Here is a 10,919-nt window from a genome sequence, read left to right as displayed (position 1 = left end):
GGAAGATTTTTGATAAATGAGAACTTAGTACTGCCATTTATCTTTTATTTTCTAGTTGCTCTATATCTCCATTGTTTCTCTGTTTGTTTGTATTTCTGTCTGCCATTTTAGTTCCATGGCTTTCTATTTTGTTTTTCTCAGTTTCCTCTTCTTTTTCACTGCTAAATAAGACACAATAGAAAAACAAATGATTGATATTTTGTACATTGCATTTTCTTCAGAAAATCTAGAGCAAAGGATTGCTTATATTTCCATAATAGTTCAACACCACAGATTGAAAACAGAACTAGTGAGAAAACAGCTGAACTTGCACTTGAAGTCAACTTCCAGTTGACTGCAAAATTCAAGGTTTCTCAGATGTCAATACAGTGTTCAAAGTAGTGGATAAAACTTTACAGATTGGTTGTGCTTGTTCCAGGCTATTGCACTAGTAAACCCGCAGGCTGTATTCTTCATTGTTCGCATCTGTAGTCTTCAAAGCCAATAAGCTTTTTCCTGCACCAAGATCATCATCATAACGTACCATTTGGATGGTTAAATACAGATCATACCCATGTAAAACACCATACTGATCTGATGTGGATACGTCTATACCAAACTAGGTAACCTACATAGTAAATTCTTCCTTCAAAGGGATGAAAGGCAATTTTTTATCTTTCTGAGTGACATCTGTATAATTTATCAGTTCTAGTGGCTCTTCAAGACTTTTCCCTTCAGAGTGTTTCAGTTTCTCAATTGCATCAATGTATTTTTTTCATAAATCCTGCACAGGTATCTGAATTATTGTTGCTTTGTCCTGAGGTCTTGGTGGAATTAGTGTCAAGGTTTGCCACCTTGCTGGACCATGGAAGCCCCCCAAGGCTGGAATCTACAGACTTGCCCTTAGTACTGATTTTTCTGCTCTGGGAATTGCTACTATTGTGTTGCTTCTTGTCTTTCTGAAACATCTTACAACATAGCTGATCCAGAGGCTCTCGCTGCAGAATCCAACATTATTTTATCATCTTCAAAGATTTCACAGACAGTGGTCTGCACAGTTTCCTTTCATTCCAGCATGGTCATTACTCATCAGAAAAACAAGGTACCTTACCACTGCCTGCACTCAGGGTCATAGACCCACCGCCTGGGCAGCCTGAGCAGCTGTTGCAACTCCTGTTCTACTCAGTTTCCTCTTTTAGTAGGCTTTGTGTCTCTGCTCTAGACTTGTAGTTAACATGAGGTTTCTATAAAAGGTCTCAAATAGTCCTTTTTCTATCAATAACATGTTCTCTTTACTTGGCTATGTGAGTTCTGTCCTTTTCCTCTTACCTTTTTATGTTTTTGTTGTAGCAAGTTGTCTCATTTTATGTTATAAGTTTGTCACCAAATTGAAGTAGCTATAGTCCTGGGTCTGGAAGATCCCCTGGAGAAGGAAATGGCTACCCACTCCAGTATTCTTGCCTGGAGAATTCCATGGACAGAGGAGCAGGTTGGGTTACAGTCCATGGGATCGGAAAAGAGTCAGATGTGACTTAGCGACCAAACAACAGCAAAATAGTTATTTTTACTGCTCCTCCACCCCGACTCTTAACCTTTATGTTATAATTGTTTAACAACCTATACTGATATAGAGTTGTAATTTTCAGATTCTGAAATTATATTTATCACCTTATTCAAAGTTTTGTGTACTTTTGCTTTCAGGTGGTTGGTGGCTAGGATTGCAAGCACGGCCTCCACTTTTCCCCTACTTCTGCCTCTACCATGTGTTCCAGTGTACACCCTCTTGAGGTACTGATGTGTAGAGCTCTGGTGTCTTGGTGTGTTGGTCAGAGGAACCTTGGTTGAGTTATAGATGTTTTACTGATTGTAAATTGAAGGGGAGAGACAAAAGGAGGGTATCATGCCACTATAATGCTGATGTCACTCCAAGACTTTATTTTTTAGAAGACTTAAGATCACAACAAAATTGAGGAAGGAACCCCATGTAACCCCTACCCCACACATGCATAGGTTCTCCCATTACCAATATCCCCACCAGAGTGGTACATTTGTTACAACTGATGAATCTGTAGTGATCCAAAATCCACATTTTACCTTAGAGTTCACTCTTAGTGTTGTATATTCTATGGATTTGGACAAACAAATAATGACATGTACCTATTATTATAGTATCATATATAGAATTTTCATTGTCTTTTCCAGAATATCTTAATTGGAATTGTACAGTATGGAGGTAGGTTTTTCAGGTTGGCTTCTTATTCACTAAGTAATATGCTTTTAAGATTCCCCCATGGCTTTTCATGGCTTGGTAGCTCGTTATTTGTTCTTTTTTGCATTGAATAATATCCCATTGTCTAGATGTACCATTCTTTATCTATTCACCTACTGAAGACAACGTTTTTGCTTGTAAGTTTTCACATGAATAAAGCTGTTATAAGGCTTCCCTGGTGGATCAGATGGTAAAGAATCTGCCTGCAATGCGGGAGACCCAGGTTCAATACCTGGGTCGGGAAGATCCCCTGGAGAAGGGAATGGCAACCCACACCAGTATTCTTGCCTGGAGAATTCCATGGACAGAGAAGCCTGGTGGGGTACAATCCATGGGGTTGCAAAGAGTCTGTTATAAACATCTGTGTGCAAGTTTTCAACTCCTTTGGCTAAATACCAAGGAACATGATTGCTGGGTTATATGGTAAAAGAGTTTATTTCTGTAAGAAACCACAAACTCTTTTCCAAAGTGGGTGAAATGCGTTGCATTCTGACCAGCAATGTATGAGACCGCCTGTTGCTCCAAAGCCTCTCTAGCATTTGGTTTTGTATTTTGAATTTTGTCCCCTTTAATAGATGTATTGCTGTTATTCAGTCGCTCAGTCATGTCAGACTATTGTGACCCCATGGACAGCAGCATTCCAGGCTTCCCTGTCCTTCACTATCTCCCAGAGTTTGCTCACTCACGTCCATTGAATCGGTGATGCCATCCAACCATCTCATCCTCTGTCAGTTGACAAATTTAATTTTCTTGAGCTCCAAAATCACTGTTGATGATGACTACAGCCATGAAATTAAAAGACGGTTGCTCCTTAGAAGGAAAGCTATGACAAACCTAGACAGCATATTAAAAAGCAGAGACATCACTTTGCCAACAAAGGTCCATATAATCAAACCTATGGTTTTTCCAGTAGTCATGCGTGGATGTGAAAGATGGACCATAAAGAACACTGACGCTTAAGAATTGATGTTTTCAAACTGTGGTGTTAGAGAAGACTTTTGAGAGTCCCTTGGACTGCAAGGAGATCAAACCAGTCAATCTTAAAGGAAATCAATATTGAATATTCATTGGAAGGACTGATGCTGAAGCTGAAGCTCCAATGCTCTGGCCACCTCATATGAAGAGCTAACTCATTGGGAAAGACCCTGATGCTGGGAAAGATTGAGGGCAGGAGGAGATATGAACTCATTGGATGGCATAACTCAATGGACATGAGTTTGAGCAAACTCTGGGAGACACTGTAGGACAGGGAAGCCTGGTGTTTTGCAGTCCATGGGGTTGTGAAGATTCGGACATGACTGAGCGACTGAGAAACAACTGGTCTCTCTACTCTGCTTCACTGATCTACTATTTATTCTTTAATATCACACTATTTTGATTATAGTGACTTTATAGTAAATCTTCAAGTCAGGGAATGTCAGTTTTTCAACTCCATTCTCCTTCAGTATTGCATTGAGTATTCTGGGTCTTTTGTCTGTCTTTTTTAGAATTAGTTTGTTGATATTCACAAATAACTTGTTTTGATTATGATTGGGAGGACTTTGAATTTATACATCAATTTTAAAAAATAAAAAGAACTGAGTTGTGGTAACTCTCCCCAAGCCAAACAACTTGATATTTTACTCAGGCCATACAGTCATGAGTAAGTAAGTGATTTGATATCTTAAAAATAGAGTTTGGAAAATATATTAGGTTGGTGCAGTAACTGTGGTTTTGTATTGTTAAAATTGCCATTTGATATTGGAATACACTCTTAAATAATGTGGCTATGTTGTATATCACTTTAATATGCATTTCCTGCTTTATATTTTTAATGACTTATTACTTGCTGCTTATTTTATATTTATTTTAGACTATGGAGATGATGTTCAACAAAAAGCAAATTAGAGTGATTTTTTTTATTCGAGGTCAAAATGGATTGTAAAGCATTGAAGACAACTTGCAACATCAACACAACTGGCCCAGAAACTGCTAAAGAACATACAGTCCAGTGGTGGTTCTATAAGTTTTGCAAAGGAGACGAGAGCCTTGAGGATGAGCAGGGTAGTGGCCAGCCATCAGAAGCTGACAACAATCAACTGAGAAAAATCAATGAAGTTGATTCTCTTACAACTACATGAGAAGTTGCCTAAGAACTGAATGTTGACTATTCTACAGTCAACAATTTGAAGTAAATTGGAAAGGTGAAAAAGCTTGATATGTTGCTGCCTTATGAGTTGACCACAAACCCAAAATATTGTTGTTTTGAAGTATCATCTTCTCTTATTCTATGCAACAACAAATGATTTCAGATTGTGATGTGTGATGAAAAGTGAACTTTATATATGAACCAGCAATGACCAGCTCAATGATTGGACAGAGAAGCAGCTCCAAAGCACTTCCCAAAGTCAAATTTGCCCTAAAAAAAGGCAGTGGTCATTGTTTGGTGGTCTGCTGCCCATCTGATCCATTATAGCTTTCTGAATCCCAGTGAAATCATTATATTTGAGAATTATGCCCAGCAAATTGATGAGAAGCACTGGAAACTGCAATGCCTGCAGCCAGCTTTGGCCAACAGAAAGGGCCCAATTCTTATACAGGACAAAGCCCAACCACATGTCACACAACCAATGCTTCAAAAGTTGAGTGAATCGGTCTACAAAGTTTTGCTTCATCTGCCATATTCACCTGACCTCACACAACTACCACTTCTTAATCATCTTGACAACTTTTTTTGCAGGGAAAACACTTCTACAACCAGCAGGATGCTTTCCAAGAGTTTGTTGAATCCCAAGCACAGATTTTTACACTACAGGAATAAATAAAGTTAATTCTCATTGCCAAAAATGTGTTGAATGTAATGGTTTCTATTTTGACTAATAAAGAGCTTGAGCCTACTTATAATTATTTAAAATTCATGGCCCAATATTCCTAACCCAACAGTATCACAAGGTAGGAACCACATTTTGGATATGTTCAGTTCAGTCGCTCAGTTGTGTCCGACTCTTTGTAACCCCATGAACCACAGCACGCCAGGCCTCCGTGTCCATCACCAACTCCAGGAGTCTACACAAACTCATGTCCATTGAGTCAGTGATGCCATCCAACCATCTCATCCTGTCGTCCCCTTCTCCTCCTGCCCTCAATCTTTCCCAGCATCAGGGTCTTTTCCAATGAGTCAGCTCTTTGCATCAGGTGGCCAAAGTATTGGAGTTTCAGCTTCAACATCAGTCCTTCCAATTAATATTCAGGCCTGATTTCCTTTAGGATTGACTGGTTTGATCTCTTCGCAGTCCAAGGGACTCTAAACAGTCTTCTCCAACACCACAGTTTAAAAGCATCAATTCTTCAGCGCTCAACCTTCTTTATGGTCCAACTCTCACATCTGTACATGACTACTGGAAAAACCATAGCCCTGACTAAATGGACCTTTGTTGACAAAGTAATGTCTCTTCTTTTTAATATGCTGTCAAGGTTGGTCATAACTTTCCTTCCAAGGAGTAAGCGTCTTTTTATTTCATGGCTGCAATCACCATCTGCAGTGATTTTGGAGTCCAAAAAAATAAAGTCAGCCAGTGTTTACACTGTTTCCCCATCTATTTGCCATGAAGTGACAGGACCGGATGCCATGATCTTAGTTTTCTGAATGTTGAGTTTTAAGCCAACTTTTTCACTCTCCTCTTTCACGTTCATCAAGAGGCTCTTTAGTTCTTTACTTTCTGCCTTAAGGGTGATGTCATCTGCATATCTGAGGTTATTGATATTTCTCCTGGCAATCTTGATTCCAGCTTGTGTTTCCTCCAGCCCAGCGTTTCTCATGATGTACTCTGTGTATAAATTAAATAAGCAGGGTGGCAATAAACAGCCTTGACATGATCCTTTCCCAATTTGGAACTAGCCTGTTGTTCCATGTCCAGTTCTAACTGTTGCTTCATGACCTGAATATAGGTTTCTTAAGAGGCAGGTCAGATGGTCTGGTATTCCCATCTCTTTCAGAATTTTCCAGTTTATTGTGACCCATACAGTCAAGGCCTTGGCAGTCAATAAAGCAGAAATAGATGTTTTTCTGGAACTCTCTTGCTTTTTCAATGATCCAGCAGATGTTGGCAATGTGATCTCTGGTTCCTCTGCCTTTTCTAAAACCAACTTGAACATCTGGAAGTTCACGGTTCACGTATTGTTGAAGCCTGGCTTGGAAAATTTTGAACATTACTTTACTAGTATGTGAGATGAATGCAATTGTGTGGTAGTTTGAGCATTCTTTGGCATTGCCTTTCTTTGGGATTGGAATGAAAATGGACCTTTCCCAGTCCTGTGGCCACTGCTGCATTTTCCAAATTTGCTGGCATATTGAGTGCAGCACATTCACAGCATCATCTTTCAGGATTTGAAATAGCTCAACTGGAATTCCATCATCTCCACTAGCTTTGTTCATAATGATACTGCCTAAGGCCCACTTGACTTCACATTCCAGGATGTCTGGCTCTAGGTGAGTGATCACACCATCGTGATTATCTGGGTCATGAAGATCTTTTTGGAAAATTCTTCTGTGTATTCTTGCCACCTCTTAATTTCTTCTGCTTCTGTTAGGTCCATACCATTTCTGTCCTTTATTGAGTCCATCTTTGCATGAAATGTTCCCTTGGTATATCCAATTTTCTTGAAGAGATCTCTAGTCTTTCACATTCTCGTTTTCCTCTATTTCCTTGCACTGATCACTGAGGAAGGCTTTCTTATCTCTCCTTGCTATTCTTTGGAACTCTGCATTCAAATGGGAATATCTTCCCTTTCCTCCTTTGCTTTTCGCTTCTCTTCCCTTCACAGCTATTTGTACAGTCTCCTCAGACAGCCATATTGCTTTTTTGCATTTCTTTTTCTTGGGGATGATCTTGATCCCTGTCTCCTGTAAAATGTCATGAACCTCCGTCCATAGTTCATCAGGCACTCTGTCTATCAGTTCTAGTCCCTTAAATCTATTTCTCACTTCCACTGTATAATCATAGCAATCAGAGCATGCCATACCAGTGACCAATGAAATGCAAGATAACTAAAATACAGCAGTTCCCTGATCACTGGATTTCCACAATTGCCTGGAATCTCAAGCAAATCACCAACTTGGAGTTACAGAGGGAGAAGAGAATAAAAGATTGGAAGGAAGCAACTAAAGAACTTAAAACAGGAAAGGCTAAATTTCCTTTCCTGCCCTTCTCTTTAAATTCAGGTTAAGAGTTTAGGTTTCTGGCTACCTTTAAAAAAAAAAATCCATTTATCTCATAGATAAATCTATCCTAATTAGACAAAGCAAATGGTAGGACAAATTATAAAGGTCCTATATTAAACCTCAGACATTCTATTAAAATTTATCCTAAAATACCATCCAAGAAAATAATGCTATCTGGGAATATGGTGCCCTGGGTCCAAGTTCATAGCTCCATTCCTCTCTAAAATCTATACTGGGTTGACTCAACACTAAGAAGTGTGGGTTTACTTGTTTAAGACTGTTGCCTTACAGCCTGTCCTCCAGGAAAGGAGTTGGCCACTGCAAGTTCAGTTCAGTCGCTCAGTTGTGTCCGACTCTTTGCAACCCCATGGAATGTAGCACGCCAGGCCTCCCTGTCCATCACCAACTCCTGTCCATTGTGTCCGTGATGCCATCCAACCATATCATCCTCTGTCATCCCCTTCTCCGCCGGCCTTCAATCTTTCCCAGAATGAGGGTCTTTTCTAACGAGTCAGTTCTTTGCATCAGGTGGCCAAACTATTGGAGTTTCAGCTTCAGCATCAGTCCTTCCAATGAATATTCAGGTCTGGTTTCCTTGCCTGGCTTGGAGAATTTTGAACATTACTTTACTAGCCTGTGAGATGAGTGCAATTCTGCAGTAGTTTGAGCATTCTTTGGCATTGCCTTTCTTTGGGATTGGAATTAACACTGATCTTTTCCAGTCCTGTGGCCACTGCCGAGTTTTCCAAATTTGCTGGTGTATTGAGTGCAGCCTCCATTAAAGCTGGCCACTTGCTTAAGACAATCAATCCCTGACTCAACCACTAAGAAGTGTGGGTTTTCTTGTTTAAGACTGTGGCCTTACAGCTTGTCCTCCAGGAAAAGGAGTTGGTCACTGCAAAACCTCCATTAAAGCTGGCCACTTGCTCAAGACAATCAATCCCCAGTCCCAAGATATCTGGTCCCACACAGGCAAGGCGATGTCTCCACTCACTCAGTAGCACCCACTCTGGCACAACCCAGAAACAAGATTCCTCCCTTTTCTCCCTTACCCTGTCTACCTCCTATCAAGTCTTATTGGGTCTCCCTCCAGAACGTCACCATTCAGATAGATATTTTTACTCTGTATTTCTCCTCTAAAATTAGTCTTTATTACAGTTTACTTTCTCCACTCAATTCTTTAGGTGGGTACTTATTGATTTATCTTTCACTTTTGCATCCTACTTTCTACTATTTTTTTAATTCCCTTCTTCCTGAAGGACCTCTTCTTCATCCTTTCTTTCCCTGGGGGCTTTTCTTTGTATTATGCATAAAGTAATATTCTATACACAATCGCCCTGAACCTCACAACACTTAAAAGATTCAATTTCTTTTTACTAAGTCAGTGCAGTCTTCTTTCATTCTCTGCTGAAATTCAATGTCATTATTCATTGGTACTTGTCAATGTGGTACTGGAGAAAACTCCTGACAGTCCCTTGGACAGCAAGATCAAGCCAGTCAATTCTAAACAAAATAGTGACAGGAGCCAATTGAACATTAAAAAACAATATTTACTTATTTGCCAGGCCTTAGTTGAAGCTTGCAGGATTTTTAGCTGAGGCATGTGAAATTAGTTGCAGTGTGTGGGATCTAGTTCCCTGACCAGAGATTGAACCCAGAACCCCTATTTTGGGAGCAAGGAGCCTTAGCCACTGAACCACCAGGGAAGTCCCTCAACACTGTTAAGTACACATGTGCAACTCTAAATATCTTACCTGATTTTGAGAAAAGTATTTGCAAGTTATTTGATAGAGGCGAGACCAAACTTATCCATCTAATTGTGCTTGTTCCAGAATCACTAGTTTAACCAGAGTTTTTTTGTTTTTTTTTTTACAATCTTAAAAACTTAGGAAACTCAATAGACTTTTTTCAAAATTTAACCTGAGAAATTGAAACACATTTTTAAAGCATTTTTCATTTAAAAGTAACCCCATTACATGGTTAAATAAATAAATTTTGGAACTTCCCTGGAAGTCCAGAGATTAGGACTCCATGCTCCCTCGGTTGGGGTACTAAGATCCATATGCTGAGTGGCACAGCCAAAAGAAAAAAAGTTATGATAATTATCTAAACAAATTTGAGAAAAGCATTGTTTTACATTTTTGCAAATCTAACTTTATAGCAGACAACTGAATTCTCTTACTTGCACCTTCTGTTGCTGAGATATATTGTCTTGATGTCAACAAAATCCAATCTCAAATACAGTTTTTTATATACTGTGTTCACAGCCTTTTCAGATAATCATGCATCATTCCTGATACTGTATCAAGTTGACAAGCAACTGTTCCATAAAGACTTAGTGGCAATGAATTTAGCTTTACTTCTAGCTGGCAAGAAGCTGATACCACAAAGAAATTTTCACATTGTTTTATTAAAACCCATTGGTCTACCTGGCATTATGACTGGATCTCTTATCTCTTTGCATTGGTCATCAGAAATATTGGTCCACTAAGCTATATAGATGTTCCAAATACTGGCACTTTGGTGTACAATATCAAAAATAATTATGTTCATTAATATTCTCATTGAGTTGATTATGGGTCCAGGTAGTGGGATGCTATCAATTGCATGGTCTTGGATTAAAAATTCCCCAAAATCCCAATTTTTCTTTGAAAGCTTAAATTTTATCACTGGCAACAAATACTTTTATTCACCTTGAATTATCAGGATGATGTAGTTTGAGACAAACATGTCAAATGACTTCAAGTAAAAATGATGTTCCATGGGACTACTTCTCAATGACCATAACATTACCATTGATTTTCTACTTCTCTTGCTTTACATCATTCTGGAATGCATATAGTTCATTGTATGTGCTTGCTATTTCATCACCTAGGATATTTAAAAGATGTATATTCAGGGGTTGAGACTTAACAACTTGCACGACTTTATCAGACATTCTTAAGGGAGACTTTTTTTTTTTTGAGATCCCAGCAGTAAAGAGCACAACAACCAATGACCACTATTAGTCTGGAACTATTGCATTGCCTCAACTGATGCCATTTTACAACTTTTGCTTTTCTAACTGAAACTTCTATTGACATTTAAACCATCAAATACTCAGGATGAGCACCGTGACTTTTCCTATGGAAGCATGCTGCTTAATATTTTGATAAGCCCCATCTTTACTCTTCAGAAAGTAGTTTTAAAACGTGAAAAATGAGTTACCACCTCAAAGATGTTTATTAAAGTGCATATTTCTGTAGTGCTAAGAATACTGACACTAGCAAAACTGAAACTATACATCCATTAACTCACTCCCCATTTTTCCCTTGTTTTCCAGTTGCTCAGTCGTTTTTGACTCTGCAGCCCCATCATTACTTCCAATGAATATTCCATTTCTCCCTACTCCCAGAAAAAATTTTAAAATGTATTTTTAAAACCTTGTAACATTAAGGTTTTATGAAAACAACAAATTTGTACTTCTAGTTG

At 38.9% G+C, this 10,919-nt stretch overlaps 1 pseudogene; it reads right to left on the bottom strand.

Annotated features, from left to right (window-relative positions):
- Positions 1–343: 343 nt before the first annotated feature.
- On the bottom strand, positions 344–947 carry LOC122680612 (annotated as a pseudogene).
- Between the last annotated feature and the right edge of the window lie 9,972 nt (positions 948–10,919).

This window comes from Cervus elaphus, chromosome 22 (genome assembly GCF_910594005.1).
Source record: "Cervus elaphus chromosome 22, mCerEla1.1, whole genome shotgun sequence".
Classification (NCBI taxonomy): Eukaryota; Metazoa; Chordata; class Mammalia; order Artiodactyla; family Cervidae; genus Cervus; species Cervus elaphus.
This window is presented reverse-complemented; position numbering and strand designations above follow the sequence as displayed.